General features: G+C 44.1%; 1 protein-coding gene and 1 long non-coding RNA gene across 2 annotated transcripts in view; one reads left to right on the forward strand and one right to left on the reverse strand.

Annotated features, from left to right (window-relative positions):
* Nucleotides 1-12500, reverse strand: part of LOC134441319 (protein bicaudal C homolog 1-B-like) — a 136033-nt gene that overhangs the window by 108011 nt on the left and 15522 nt on the right. The gene's annotated exons all lie outside the window — the stretch shown is intronic.
* LOC134441320 (uncharacterized) lies at nucleotides 2814-5378 on the forward strand. Its single transcript, XR_010033138.1, has 4 exons — nucleotides 2814-3076; nucleotides 3303-3399; nucleotides 4000-4168; nucleotides 4393-5378. It is a non-coding gene; the product is annotated as an uncharacterized LOC134441320 (long non-coding RNA).

The following is a 12500-nucleotide window of genomic DNA, read 5'->3' on the forward strand; positions in this document are numbered from 1 at the left end:
TGCATTAAAGCTTGAATCAATGGACTCAGCAAAAAAAAAAATGGGGGAATTTCTACAGCTACCTGGGGAGCCTGTGTTTTTTTTATTACAAAGTTACAGAGCACCCTGTGTCTCCCTTTTTCCACACACTATTAGATACAGCTTTGCCAATATGAGAATGGTTATGTACTGTGAAGAATCTATTGTGTGCATATTTGAGTGTGTGTGTGTGTGTGTGTGTGTGTGTGTGTGTGTGTGTGTGTGTGTGTGTGTGTGTGTGTGTGTGTGTGTGTGTGTGTGCGTGCGTGTGAAAGAGAGGGAGGGAGAGAGAGAAAGAGACAGAGAGAGAGAAAGAGAACAACAGAGAGAGAGAGAGAGAGACAGAGACAGAGACAGAGACAGAGACAGAGAGTGCATTTCTGTGTGTTCATATATCCGCATCACTAAATGTGCTCCTGTAGTCCAACAGAGTCCACAGAGTCCATACAAAAACTGCTGGAAGGGAGTGCGCTATATTGCTAAATTGGAAGGGAGAATGCTATATTGCTATATCGGAAGGAGAATGCTATGTTGCTACATAGGAAGGGAGTGTGTTATATTGGAAGGGAGAATGCTATATTGGAAGGGGGAATGCTACATTGGAAGGGAGAATGCTATATAGCTATATTGGAAGGGAGTGTTGTATATTGCTTTAAGCTTTCCTCCACAGTAACACAACACAAGACAACACAGGATCTGGCCTGCACATTTGGTCAATATGGTCCAGCTGCGTCTTGTCCAGCTAATACCGCTACGCCCATTCCTCCTTACTAGACCGCCCTCACAGTAACGCCCCTTTGGCTGTTCAAGTTTCTCAAGTCAGTGACATGCTGCCGAATGACAACACAAGCGCCGCACAGGACTTTTTAAAACGACTGAATGGATTTCGCTGCAGCGATCACTCAACTGTCGGTAAGATTTCAATATAAATGCATGAATATACATAACGGTTACTTTACGAGTTGACTTTCAGTCGGAGGGCGAACATTTACCTCGGCCCACCAACTAGCGGTTTTGGCTAATGTTATTTAGCTTCAAGGCAAGCTAACAGGCCGCCCTTCCTAAGTTTCAGATGTTGTGTGTATATTTGTCATAATGACTTGATGTAGTAGTGCTAAAAATAAACCTTTATATGTTCTCTTAGTGAACTTCTCAAAATATATGGGCTATAATGTACTTGGGATGGGTTTATCGTTACCCATTGTTTCTGATGGGGCGTTAATTGGTGTGGCACCCCGGAAATCTTCCTCACTTCTGGCAAGGGGTAAGCTGTGTTATTTTTTCCTCCGTGTCACAAACTATTTAATGATGTTTCTGTACTTTAATTTCTCTGTTATTTTATTGATCTTTGATGGGAGCATATTCTGTTACGTTTGTGTTGATATTTTCGTTGCAATTTTCGCTCAAAGTATGTAAATTAGCGCTATTAATGTCCGCGATCGTTATGAAGTTAACAGGTGCTAACGAGCCTATTGTGTCGCAGGAATGCCGTTTGCTTCGCCCCCTTGCAGTGTGCCTCATTGTGTCCGCCCTGTCTGTTGTTTCAGATTGGGAAGTAAATAAATGCTACTGGATCGAGACCCCTCATCTCTCCTGCCTCTTCAATCATCCAAAGACTGTTAAGTTTGTTATTTTAATGTAATGGTCGGTTCATGTCCGTTACATTGACTTGACTTGTCATTGGGTCTGATTTTAAATGTGCCATATAGTTCAATGTGGGAGCAGGTTCACACACTAAATAAGACATAAGGTCAAGCACAATCAGATTTTTTTTTTTAAACAATTCTCAGAGCAGAGTAGAGCAGACGTTTCAGGTTACTGCCATCAGAGAGTAGTGACTTGACCTTAGTGTCTTAAAGCGATGGTTCGGAGTAGAATCACCCTAATGCCATTTGAACCGTGACACCCATCCACCTTTACACCCGAAGTGTTTTCTGCCGCAGGCTTACATCAACAGAGTTGCCGTGTTATTCGATGTTTATTCCGGTTAGCTTGACTCAAGCGCATATGGATACTGGGCACCGTCTCCAAACTTTCCCCACAAAAATAACATGTCATGACACCAAACTTCTGCAGTAGCACAAATATGGTCTGTACTCACGAAACGAAGCATTTGGAAGTTTGGAAATAGTCCAGGAGTTTATTATTATCAACACAAGCCGAATAGCTTCTCTGCTGCTAAAGCTGCGCCAACGTTACTTCCGTCATCTAAGACAAGCATGTAAGAGTCCTCAACGAAGCTCATAATATGCACAATGAAAAGTGAATTCAGCATCAGTATTGATAACGAAAATCCTTGTCTAATTGATAGTAGGTAAGATTTGAAATATCTTTTAAGTATTGCCTTGAAAATATAAGCCTTAATCACAATTCAGTGAAAACTTTTTTAACACTCTCGTCTGGAAGTTTGTTGAAGACTTTTACGGGCTTGTCTCATATGACGGAAGTAACGTTGGCACAGCTTTAGCAGCAGAGAAGCTATTCAGCTTGTGTTGATAATACTAAACTCCTGGACAATTTCCAAACTTCCAAATGCTTCGTTTCGTGAGTACAGGCCATATTTGTGCTACTGCAGAAGTTTGGTGTCATGACATGTTATTTTTGTGGGGAAAGTTTGGAGACGGTGCCCAGTATCCATATGCGCTTGAGTCAAGCTAACCGGAATAAACATCGAATAACACGGCAACTCTGTTGATGTAAGCCTGCGGCAGAAAACACTTCGGGTGTAAAGGTGGATGGGTGTCACGGTTCAAATGGCATTAGGGTGATTCTACTCCGAACCATCGCTTTAAGTGTGCTCCCACATTGAACTCTACTTTTTGGGTCCATGCACCTACTTATTTCTAAACATCTAAGCGCAATTATACCCCTGCCTCCTGATGTGCCATATAACCTGTATCTCTCCAATTGTGTGTGTGTGTGTGAGAGAGAATGTGTGCACGCAGATATAAGAAGTTGGGGTTGATGATCCACATGATGGTGATGGACCAGGACAGCTCTGGACCTCCTGACTGGCAGCTCCATCCTCAACCTCTTCCTGCCCTTCACACATGTGCAGGTAAGGCCAATTTTTAAAAACTCACTGCATTGTCTGTGGCAAACGTAGGAGAAAAGGAGTGTGCGAGTGAGTAAGTGAGAACCCGGTCATTATACATGTGACCCTTAAAGGGCGTGTGTGTCTCCTAGAACCAAGACAGTGGCAGTGTGTGTCTGTCTGTCTTTGGTTAAGGATATCTTTAAGATATTACCTTGTTGTGGTAACATAATTTTGCTATTTCTGACAGGCAGAGAGGCAGTTTTCTGAAGGATGGTTGATGTCAGTACCAACATGTTGTGATGGAGGCTTCCACCTGAGCTGAACACAGAAACTTGCACACAGTGGTGAGTAAAACACTGAATCTAAAGACAAGCTGGGCTACTTCACAGTGACTAGACCCAGAGATGACTGGAGCACTCAGCAACTTTTTTAGAGGTTTTTTATTTTGGTGCACAAAATGACTGACGTTTCGGCGCACGGCGCACCGGCGCACTCTGAGGAAGGCGCAGGTGCGCCGAAACGTCAGTCATTTTGTGCACCAAAATAAAAAACCTCTAAAAAAAGTTGCTGAGTGCTCCAGTCATCTCTGGGTCTAGTCACTGTGAAGTAGCCCAGCTTGTCTTTATACTGCTGTCCTCGACGGTGAGCACCACCAAGGCTGAAGCGCAGACATCCCCTCTTCGAAAACACTGAATCTGTTTTGTTCTGCACTAGAACTATACATATTTCAAACAGTAATTCCTTTCTGTGCTGTGTTCGTTTATTGCAATATGTATAGAGGATAACACAAAACACTGGCACTGTAGTGATCCCTGCACAGGCCAGAAGCTGTGTATCTTCAGCCTGGTGTTCTGCATTAAAATGATGGGTGTGTTTTTTTTTTATGTAGTGTATTCTATGTATCCCTCTCGTGTGTGTGTGTATGTCTGTGTGCATGCGTGCAGATGGAAGCAGTCGTTCCTGTTCAGCATTGATATGCCGGTAATGGGTTTGATGAGCCACAGCATGGTGATGGGCAATCAGCATCAGGACCAGGGCCGCTCACAAGGAGAACCTCCTGCCCTGCCTCTTCATCCTCAACCTCCAATCTTCCTGCTCTTCACACATGTGCAGGTGAGGACAACCTCTAAAATGCACACTTGACTTGAGGCAAAGGGGGAGAGATTAGGCGTGCATGCATGCACGCGCACCAAACTTTAAGACAGTAGCAGTGTGTGTGGGGGCATGTGCACAAGCATATGCACATGCTCATGTCATGTCCTTCTGTAGGTAGATAAGGGGTGGTTGTTTTTGTCTTAATAGTCATTCATAACATTAACATGCCTTTTTTTTGACAGGCACGGAGCCAGCTTTCAGAGGGAGGGCTGATGACACCAGCAACTTCGGATCTGAACCTGATCAACCCAGCACCAACCACTGTGCCGCTCCTCCTCTGCCAACTGCACCACATGGCTCCACCATCTCAAAAAAGCACAGACACTACTCCACTTCCTGCGAAGGATGAGAGAAGAGCCGACCTCCCCACATCGGCACTCACCACCTTCTACAGGGGTGTCATTGAGAGCACCCTGGCCAGCAGCCTCTCTGTCTGGCATGGCAGCCGTCAAGAGTGGTGAGGACAGCAGAAAAGCTCATAAGATCACCCCTACCAGCCATTCCGGATCTGTACACTTCACACTGTTCCAAGAGGGCAATGAACATAAAGACACAACTCATCCAGCACACAGACCACCCTCCCTACTACCATCAGGGAAGCGCTAGCCCACCATGCGGTGCTGCAAAAGCACACTGGGAAACGGCTTCTTTCCACAAGCCATCAGACTCCTCAACGCACTGAAGAAAACCACATGAATAACCAAGGACACGAGAGAATATTCCATGAACACTTCTTTCACCATGCCACTTACATTTTACTCATTGCACCTTGTATACAGCATCTTCACATCACCTGTATGAACTCCTCCTGCCATGTGTGTGTGTGTGTCCACTGTGTTTGTGTATTTATTGTCCATCAGTATGTTAATTGCACACTGTTTGGGTGTGAGTGTATTTATAGTATGTATCAGTCTGTATTTAATGTCAATGCCTTATTTTTAGTTATTAGTTAAATGCACATTGGAGACTGGTCAAACACAATTTCAAACTTTGTGTTAACCCTCCATAGATTTTTTTGTCAAAAAATGGAGTCTAATCTACTGTACTAGGCTATCAACAGACCACACAGTTGAGTGCTGTTTTATGCACTCTGAATATGAGGAGAGGAAGAGGTGACCGTTCACACTTCATAGTGTAAAAGTAAACGGAAATAAATTTTCACATTTCATTCCTGTCTCGTTCGTTCACTTCTTTCAGCAATGTATGTGGCCTACATGCAGGGAAGCTGACAGGGGGGACAAAGGGGTCCGTTGACCTGGGCCCAGTGAGACTAGAGGTCCAGGAATGGGTCCTCATTACATTGTATGTAGTCTATGTATTGAGTGGGGGGCCCTTTCAGATGACTTTGTCCTGGGCACAGCCAAAGCTGTCAGCGGCCCTGATTATGTACGCACAAACACTGGTTATGATGGTAGGAAAAATGTTCTGTTTTCTGATGGCCTTTGAATTAAGACAGGCCAATCTGGAACCTCTCCTGGATAAAGAGGTAAGCTTCAATAGTGTGGTCACTCCTAAATCATAGACAGACATGGAGTATGGTAGGCCTATGGTAATGAAGAAATCGTTTTTCTCCAATAGAACAAAAATGGCCTATTGCCATTTCAAATACTATTTCATATATTTTTTCATTAATATCTGCTCTTTCCAAGCTGACCACATTGCCACATAAATGTGGTGAGGTGACACGCATTACTTTAAAAAGTCGGGAATGTGTTGCTGATGTTTTACATCGTTTCAAACTTTTCTAAGTAGCCTATACCAAGTGAACAACCTCGCCAAAAAAGGGTTTTTTAATTATTATTATTTGTCCGGGTGTGTGAATATCCTGGAAAGGATGTTAAATCATATATAGCCTACACAGTGTTAACAGTGACCTTGATAAGGTGATGTCAACGTCGTCGTGTTGAAATTAAAGCATTTTGGCGACCCGATACGTTGCTATGACAAATTTGTGCATAGCGACACAAATCCTAAGTCCTAAACAGTTAGCTACAATGTCCAAGGTACGGGAAGACAAAGCAAAAGACATTGGGATTAGAAAACGTGTGATTTATCTCACTTTCTTACATAAATTGTTGAGAATATTATGTCAGTGGAATGTTCAGTGAAACGTTTCTCTGGAAGATAACAATTTGGACGGGATATCGTTGTGACAAACATGGAGCCTTCATCCGGAAATGGCCTTGAAAATGACATCATGCAGTATCCCTTCACGATTGGCCAATACGGCAAATGCCGGGAACGCCCATGGGCGTGCTTGCATTAAGGGTGGAACTGTTTTACTGCAGCTGGACCCTTCTCCATTTGGTACCCGTCCACCACTTCCACGTCCAACACATGATGGATCAGTTCAACCAGATCAGCTCACTGGAATAGAGTGTCAAAGATGGACAGACTGATGTGTGTAACTGAGGTGTTCCTGTGCAGTCCTGTGCAGTCCGTCACTTGGGGCTCGAACCCCCCACCTGCCAGTCAACCAGGGTTGCCAGATGAGGCTGATGATTTCCAGCCCAAAAAAGGCTCACAACCCGCCTAAAAGCACAAAATCCCACCCAATTCTATTGATTTCTATGGCAAAAATTGGGCAGGTTTTTTCTGCTAAATGCCATTTTTACCCGCACATTTCAATTCTAAGCAGCCCAATTGGGCGGGAAACAGCCCAATCTGGCAACACTGCAGTCAACGCTCCAGTCTGGGCATGGGAGGCACACCACAATACCTCTGAGCTAAAGGACAAGTCTGATAGCTCAGAGCTACAGATACTGTATGAGGATCAGAGTAACGTCTTTTGTCAATCGCATACTGCACTAACTTCTTTTAACAAAAAAAACAACGTTCAATTGCACACCACAACATGGTGACATCATACTGTATGCGCATCTCCAGCACGATCTTGTAGTGCAAATTGGGTAATACTTGGCCAACCCCAGAGCAGCAGTCATCACACATCCCACCACCGGGCATGATGGCCTGCTCTCCCCACATGCATACCTACATACTTACTGCAAACAGAGGATTAGCGCTCTCACCACATGCATACTTACTTACTGCAAACAGAGGATTAGCGCTCTCACCACATGCATACTTACATACTTACTGCAAACAGAGGACTAGCGCTCTCACCACATGCATACTTACATACTTACTGCAAACAGAGGATTAGCGCTCTCACCACCTGCATACTTATATACTTACTGCAAACAGAGGACTAGCGCTCTCACCACATGCATACTTACATACTTACTGCAAACAGAGGACTAGCGCTCTCACCACATGCATACTTACATACTTACTGCAAACAGAGGACTAGCGCTCTCACCACCTGCATACTTACATACTTACTGTAAACAGAGGATTAGCGCTCTCACCACCTGCATACTTATTGCAAACAGAGTACTAGTGCTCTCATGAAAGCTGCCCGAAACGTCACTACATTCAAATAAAAAAGGAGCCTGGCGTTGTAGACTTTATTTTCAGTTTTCATTTGACTTTGCTGGTCCTGCACCCAATCTTTTTGAGACCGATGTGCGTGTTTTTTTCTTTGGTAAACTAGTGCTCTCATCACATTAATACTTACTGGAAACAGAGGACTAGTGCTGTCATACCATGCGTACTTATTGCAAACAGACGACTAGCGCCCTCATCACATGCACACTGACTGCGAACAGGACTAGTGCTCTCATCACATTAATACTTACTGGAAACAGAGGACTTAGCTGCACACTTGGCCCCGGGCTGTGGTGGCCTCATAGGAACTAAGTGCTCAGCAGGAAGCTGACTGGCTGGGTGGGTTGGCTGGCGGGCAGACTGCTGTTTGACAACCACCCCAGATTAGAGGCCAAGATCTAGCTGAGCCGAGCATGACGGCTGGCTGGCCAGTGATGTTGGCAGGTGAGCTATATAGAGCAGGGGTTCCCAACGTTTACCATGACAAGGCCCCCATATACCAGTAGATTCCAGACAAGACCCCCCATATACCAGTAGATTCCAGACAAGGACCCCCATATACCAGTAGATTCCAGACAAGACCCCCCATATACCAGTAGATTCCAGACAAGGACCCCCATATACCAGTAGATTCCAGACAAGGCCCCCTTACATGCATCGTGACACGCTATTTTTCTCTGTGCACCCCCTTTCACAACCATAGTCTAGGTCTGTGAGTAAGTGCCCCAAATATATTGTATATGTACGGGAATAGACATATAAAATATAAATATAATATATATTATATATTTTTTTAAATAATGATAATAGTAGTAATGTTCAGAGATGCAATAGATTATAATGCAGTTCTCAACTAATGGTGTAATGGTTAGGGAGTTGAACTGTAGATCATGGGGTTGCAGGTTCAATCCCCACATTTACCAATATACCTTTGAGTAAGGCACCTACCCCACACTGCTCCAGGGACTGTAAACAATACTCTGCAAGTGTCCGCTACTAAGTGTAATGTAATGTAATGTAATGTGCCTCGCAGCAAGCATCAGTCACTCTCCTCTCTAGGGATGGATTGACACATGATGCAGAAAATGTTCCTACAATCACAGAAATGAGGCAGTGTAGCATCTCTACTTGAGGACAATGTAGTGGGGGTTACATCAGGACAGTGTACTTTCAATCTCGACACTAGGGAGAGATGTCATACTTGACCACTGACTAACCCAAACAGTAAATATAAAATGGTGCAATTATTTAAAAAGAATGTAGAACAACAACATTCCTTTTACTTTCAACATTCATTTGTCTTCCTTGCCGTTTCCTCTAAAAAAAAAATAATAAAAAAAAACAGAAATTGGTACTTCTTACTATGAGTATAACATTTTCTTTATGCATTAAACTGAATTCATTTTCATTTCAAGTGTTGTCATGAACGAGGTCTGCACAAACAGCCGTTTGTGTTATAAACAGAACATTTGTGAAGAAGACTATTAACAGTGATTTTGCAGATTAATCTACAACTGACAAAACATTGCAAAAATTGCTCCCTTATGGGAGAGGTCTGCTGATAACAATTTGGATGACAAATCTGTAGTGGAATAACTTTTGCATGCACCTTATACTGAAAAGGTTTAATGCATGGTGGGTAACAATCAATCAATCAATCATCAATAGATCAAAAAGCTTAAGTCACCAGACTACTATGCATATTAACACAGGACTCAACACATTATAGTATAGAAGTATAAAAACAAGTCTGACAGGCGGACAAAGATGCGTCCGATGGTGGCGAAGATGGTGTTTTGACCGATTTAAAGAATGCGTTTCAGACGGACAGAGTGACAGACCGACAGACCGACCGACAAATACTCTCGTATAGAGATGCTGGACGCATCCAAAAATTGAATATCAAGTTAACAAGCAGGCATGGAATTACCAGAATGACAAATTCTAAAATACCACCACTTCACTGCATTAGTTACGGTACAGCATACCAAAACACAGATCTCCTCTAAACGAGCCATAATGACAGGAAGACTGTACTTGCAGCTGATTATTTAATAACATTCACACTCACACACACACACACACATGTAAACACATTCTCGCACGATCGCTCGCACGCACACGCACACACACACACACACACACACGTAGCAAGTAGTTAAACATTCTCAGTCACGTGACACGATCATTATAGGCCTGCCGTGGACACACATCACCACTACCACACTACCACACCACTACCACACCCCAGCACTAGCACTAGAAGAATAGCAGCACTGTATTCCAGCTGAGGGTGGGGTGGAGGGTTATGCAGAAGATGTATTTCACAGGCACCCCAACCCGAGACTCCTATGGGCATCCTGTACTCTACTCTGCTCCACTGCTCTACTTCCTCTCCCCTCTCCTCCTCCACTCCACTCTGCTCCTGATCCTGCTCCACCCCTGCTCTACTCCTCTCCTCCTCCACTCCTGCTCTACTCCACTCTGCTCCTCTCTCCAATCCACTCTGCTCCTCCCGTTAAGCAGCCAGGGGGTTCTCCTCATGCCAGATCCTGCTGGACTGACCTCATTTCTCGCTCTCTCAAAGGAAGCGAGAGAGAGAGAGAGAGAGAGAGAGAGACAGACAGACAGACAGAGAGAAACAGAGACAGAGACAGAGACGAAGAGAACAGAGACAAAGAGAGACAGACGGAGGGAGAGACAGACGGAGAGTGAGAGAGAGCTCCAGGCGTCCCAGTTCTGGCATTCAGGCCCGATCTTGGGAAAAAGCGAGTGTAGCCAAGCTTTGTGGGAGAGAGAGAGAGACGACAGGCAGCTGCACACATCAATAAGAAGCAGACAAGACAGGCAGCTCGCTGAACTATACTAGGCTGACATGTTATCGCCTTTCTTTGTCAAAAAGCTCTGCTGCTCTCCCTCTGCTTTCGCTCTCCCGTTCGAGTCTCCTCTCCATGTCTGTCTGTTGCAGTCTGTTCCCTCTGTGTCTCGGAGTCCCCCCCTTCCTTTCCTTTTCATCTCTCTCAGTTACCACTTGTTGTAATCATAGCTCATTACGAGGATTCGGCAGTGAGCAGACACAGAGGCAGCAGCACTTTCACTGTAAACAAATCAAAACAGATTTTTTAAATCTGAGAAACTAGATCCTGTGTTGTGTTGTGTTGTACTGTACAGTAACTGTCTGGACATTTCTGAGGCACTCATAGAAGGAGAAACTCTGGCCCTGGCCGTGGCCGAACGGTAGGGCACTGGGTCACTACGCTGGCGACATGGGTTTGATTCCGGCCCTGATCATTTGCCAATCCTTCCCTGTCTCTCTCCCCCCACTCATTTCCTGTCTCTCCTCCTCTGTCCTGTCCAAAATACAGGCAAAAAAGCCATAACAAATATTTATTAAAAAAACGGGGGCGCTGTGGCGCAGCGCGCTAAGCCCCCCACACTTGGGCTTGCATGCCCATGGGGACCCCGGTTCGAGTCCAGATGGGGTCATTTCCCAACCCTGCCCCATCTCTCTCCAGTCTCACTTCCTGTCACACCTTCACTGTCCTATCTGGAATAAAGACCCAAAAAGCCCATAAAAATATCTTTAAAAATAAAAAAAAATTAAAAAAAGGACAAACCCTGACCAGTTTGCTTAGTGCATGGCCAGTATGAACCCCACGAAACAAGACACAGATCAGACTGCACATCACTACTCTCCTGACTCAAATACAGTGATGTAGGGGTGCAAAATACCACTTTTTTTTGAAAACGGTATGAATACATTGATTTCTGTACTCGATAACGAGTACTGATACTGATACTTTTACACTCAACATACAATGAAAATAAATGCATAGGCTTGTTTTTTTCACCCTGTGATATTTGTTTTATTGTCCATTTCCATATAGATTTAAATGTTTGTAAATGTATGAGGCTGCACAGTAATGGTTCCAATCCACCGCCACCTCTGGCCCTGGCCCTGGCCCTAGCACCGTGGCTTAACAGTAGGGCACTCGTCTACAACGCGGTCGACCCGGGTTCGATTCCGGCCCTGGTCCTTTGCCGACCCTTCCCCGTCTCTCTCTCCCAAAAACGCTTCCCGTTTCTCTCTCTCCAACTGTCCTGTCACTAATAAAATCTAAAAGACCAAAAAAATACCAAATCCACCCCCACCCCTTAAAAGACAGCGGGATAAAAAAAGGTCAGGAACAAAAACACAATGTACCTGAAAGACAGGCCTAACTTCAAACAGATGACAGCGAGACCATTATCGCTGTCCTTCCCGACTTTGACGTTTCCTTTCATGTAAATTTCGTATGAAAAGACAACAAGGCAATTCATGGACCATGAACGGCATCTAATGTGCTTACTTCTCCAATTCAGACATAACAGTTCCCATGTTAGCCATAACAGCCACACAAGTGTAACTCTCTTTGTCCACATCTTAACAATAACAAAAACAAGTCGAAGCTACACCAGAAACATACTGAATGAGTGACTAAGACCAAAAATCACAACATTACAATTATCCCAGGAGGTCTTTCTTATTAAATTTGCGTTAATGGCCTACTGCCCAGTATTGCCGTATTTATGGAGGAAACGGGGGAATCAATAACAAGGATCAGTCAGGCGTTATCTCCAGTAGATGACGAAAGGAACATGTTTTGAGAGAGAGATTAGGAAATAGCATGCGCTAACTGGGAAAATTCATAACAGGTGTGCAACTGAAGAAAAGATCATTTGGCAAAATAAGGTATCCATTTTTATACACGTATATCTTTTATAGTTTTATTACATAGACCATAGCCATTTTGCGTGAAAGATACAGTTCTAAATAACACTGCAAAAACATAACTCATAATAA

Source organism: Engraulis encrasicolus, chromosome 24, assembly GCF_034702125.1.
Source record: "Engraulis encrasicolus isolate BLACKSEA-1 chromosome 24, IST_EnEncr_1.0, whole genome shotgun sequence".
Lineage (NCBI taxonomy): Eukaryota > Metazoa > Chordata > Actinopteri > Clupeiformes > Engraulidae > Engraulis > Engraulis encrasicolus.